Source organism: Furipterus horrens, unplaced genomic scaffold, assembly GCF_987537825.1.
Source record: "Furipterus horrens unplaced genomic scaffold, mFurHor1.1.pri manual_scaffold_3, whole genome shotgun sequence".
In the NCBI taxonomy this organism is placed as follows: domain Eukaryota; kingdom Metazoa; phylum Chordata; class Mammalia; order Chiroptera; family Furipteridae; genus Furipterus; species Furipterus horrens.
The window spans coordinates 82385438-82389002 of NW_028327173.1; the positions used below are offsets into that span (position 1 = coordinate 82385438).

The 3565-nt window shown below is 49.3% G+C and overlaps 1 pseudogene; it reads left to right on the forward strand.

Moving 5' to 3' along the window:
- The first annotated feature begins 826 nt into the window (after positions 1 to 826).
- On the forward strand, positions 827 to 2695 carry LOC150015396 (sal-like protein 4 pseudogene; annotated as a pseudogene).
- Positions 2696 to 3565: the final 870 nt, after the last annotated feature.

Consider the following 3565-nt stretch of genomic DNA (forward strand, 5'->3'; position numbering starts at 1 on the left):
CACTGTGACTTAGCACAAACTGCTGACTCCCTTTTTCAAGACCAGTACTAGAGAAACAGAGGAAAACAGAGAGACATAATGAAATAAAAATTTTATTAATGAAAAGGTAAAATGCTTAACAATCAGCATTTTTCTTAAAAAGATCCAAATAACTCATGGGTCAAAGAATAAATGATAATGGAAAATTTCAAAATACTCAGGACTGCATGATAATAAAATCACTAAATATTAAAACTTGCGAGATGCAATGGAAGTGCAATCACAGTCAAGTCAAAGCATTCAGTGCTTCCCATAGAAAAGAAGAAAGCTGAAAACAAATGCCTGAGGTTGTCCAGCTTAAAAACTTATAACAAAAAATAAACCCATGGAAGTAGAAGGAATAAGATTACAAAAATGAAAATATGAGGCAATGAAGTAAAAAAATATAATTCAATAGAGAAGAGTAATAAATCTTAAAGTTGATCCTTTGGAAAGATGAATAAAATAGATTAATCTCTGGCAAGCCTGATCAAAGAAAAAAAAACAAAAACCAGAAGTTACAAGTATTAAGCCCATGAATGGAGATACAGAAACAGACAAGTAGAATTTAAAAAGTCAAGTGGAGAATATCATCAACAAGTTAATGCTAACAAATTGAAAATGTAGATAAAGTGGATTAAATATACTTTTTAGAAATACAGATAAATAGGATAAAAATGGTATTTTTAAAAAGCAAAGCAGGGGACATGCGCGTTCCGGCCGAAGGGGGGTAAATTTCCCAACTCCAGGAATTTGTGGCGGAGTGGCCAAATAACCGCGGTTCTCCCGGCGCCCCGATGCTCGCACCATGTCGAGGCGCAAGCAAGCGAAACCCCAACACATCAACTCGGAGGAGGACCAGGGCGAGCGGCAGCCGCAGCAGCCGGCCTCAGAGTTTGCAGATGCAGCCCCAGCGGCGCCGGCGGCGGGGGAGCCGGGGGCTCCAGTGAACCACCTGGGGACTGGTGATGACATGAATGGGGACCGAGTGACATTAAAGAGGCCTCGTCGAGAGGAGACTCACATCTGTGAGAAATGCTGTGGAGAGTTCTTCAGCGTCTCGGAGTTCTTGGAACATAAGAAAAATTGCACTAAACACCCGCCTGTCCTCATCATGAACGACAGCGAGGGGCCGGCGTCTGCGGAAGACTTCCCTGGGGCCGCGCTGAGCCACCAGCCACACGGCTCAGGCAGTAAGAGGGAGGATGGGGGCAGCTCAGGGGACGTGAAGGAGAAGCCAGGGGCGGAGTCTGTTCTGTACATAAAGACAGAGGCCGCCCCGCCTCCCACGCCCCAGGACTTAAGCTATTTACCCAAAGGCAAGGTGACCAACACTAACGTCACTCTTCAAGCACTACGGGGCACCAAGGTGGCGGTGAACCAGCGGAGCGCGGACGCGCTGCCCGCCCCCCTGCCCGGTGCCAACAGCATCCCGTGGGTTCTGGAGCAGATCCTGTATTTGCAGCAGCAGCAGCTGCAGCAGATCCAGCTCACGGAGCAGATCCGCGTCCAGGTGAACATGTGGGCCGCCCACACCCTCCACTCCGGCGTGGCGGGAGCCGACACCCTGAAGACCGTAGGCAGCCACGTGTCCCAGCAGGTTTCTGCGGCCGTGGCTTTGCTCAGCCAGAAAGCTGGAAGCCAAGGTCTGTCTCTGGACACGTTGAAACAAGCCAAGCTACCTCACGCAAACGTCCCTTCCACCACCAGCACTGTGTCCCCGGGGCTGGTGTCCTTCGCCTTGAGGCCGGATGGGACGAGGGTGCTTCCGAACCGCATCCCAGGTGCTTTGATACCTCCGGCCCCGAGCTCTGTGCTCTTCCAGAGCCCTTTCTCCACTGTGGCGTTAGATCCATCCAAGAAAGGGAAAGGGAAGCCTCCCAACGTGTCCCCGGTGGATGTCAAACCCAAAGATGAGGCCACCCTCTACAGGCACAAGTCAGGTCGGAGCAGTCTCCCGTCAACATTTGTCCGAGCACAGCCAACCTATGTCAAAGTTGAAGTTCCTGGTGCCTTTGGACCCACAACAGTGTCCCCAGGCGTGACACCTTTGCTGGCGGCCCAGCCACGCCGCCAGGGAAAGCAACACGCCTGCACACGGTGTGGGAAGAACTTCTCCTCGGCCAGCGAGCTCCAGATCCACGAGCGGACCCACACTGGGGAGAAGCCTTTCGTGTGCAACATCTGTGGGCGAGCTTTCACCACTAAAGGTAACCTGAAGGTCCACTATATGACACATGGCTCCAACAATAGCTCCGCTCGCCGTGGGAGGAAGCTGGCTATCGAGAACACCATGGCTCTTCTAGGAACAGATGCAAAGAGGGCCCCAGAGGTGTTTCCTAAGGAAATCATAGCCCCTTCCGTGAACGTGGACCCTGTCGTGTGGAACCAGTACACGACCATGCTCAATGGAGGTCTGGCCATGAAGACCAACGAGATCTCAGTGATCCAGGGCGGAGGCATTCCTACTCTCCCGGTGTCTCTGGGGGCCAGCTCCGTGCTCAATAACACCACTGTCGCCAAAATTGATGGCTCTCAGTCCGCTGCCAGCGCCGATGCAGAGAAGCCGGGGGCAGCCGACAGCGTCCCGAAGCACCAGTTCCCTCACTTTATGGAGGAAAACAAGATAGCGGTCAGCTAAGCGGCAGGAAGGAGAAGCGCAGCGGCTGCTCGTGAACGGGACTGTTCTTGTTTTTGATTTTGTTTCTGTTTTTTTAAGTAAGGAACCTATCTCCATCTGTTTGTTTTCTTACTGATGTGCAGACGATGTTTACAGTTGTAACCACAACCTCAGGCAAGTCCTACAATCACGATGTTGCTATGCTGCTTTGCAAAAAAAAAAAGAAAAGTTATAGGAACATAAATACAGACTAGTATTTTTTCTTAATTTTGGAAAGAAGCGGGTCTTGCAAAGTAGCTTTGTTACTTGAGACAAACTATACATGAAAACTTTGTCCAGGCTAGAGTAACTATTTCCAAAGACTGCCACCTGTTTTCAAGTTGGAACTTACTGAACCACAGTGGAAAAGACAACTGTTTAACCTAATCGGGGGGAGGGATGCTGTGTGTTTCTGTGGTGATGGTATGTGGGTAAATACATCTGTCGTTCTTAGGGACCTGCTTGATGTGCCACCCAACCCTGCACCCATTTTCTTTGAATGTACTTTTTTTTTTTTTTTTGACTAAGGTTGTAGAACTACAAAATTTCTTCAGCCTTGGACCCTAAGTAGGGTGCCCTCCAATGGACTGATGGTAGTCCTTAGGGAGTCCATGCATGTTGCTGCTTATTGAAGTACAGGTCAGGGGGAGCCCCAGAGTGCCAATGTATCCCCTGTGCTTTCCAGATGCCACCTTCTTCCTGAACACCGGGCCAGGTGTGCACCTGAGCAGGGGACCTCAGGTGACTTAATTTAGTTTGCCAGTGCCTATTCTATCGAAGAAATGGGTTTTTCATTCTTGAAGAAACTCATGGAAGGGCATGTTTCTTATTAGAGGTTCACATGTTAATTTTATAAACATTTCCCTGATGTGACTTAACGCTAAGTAA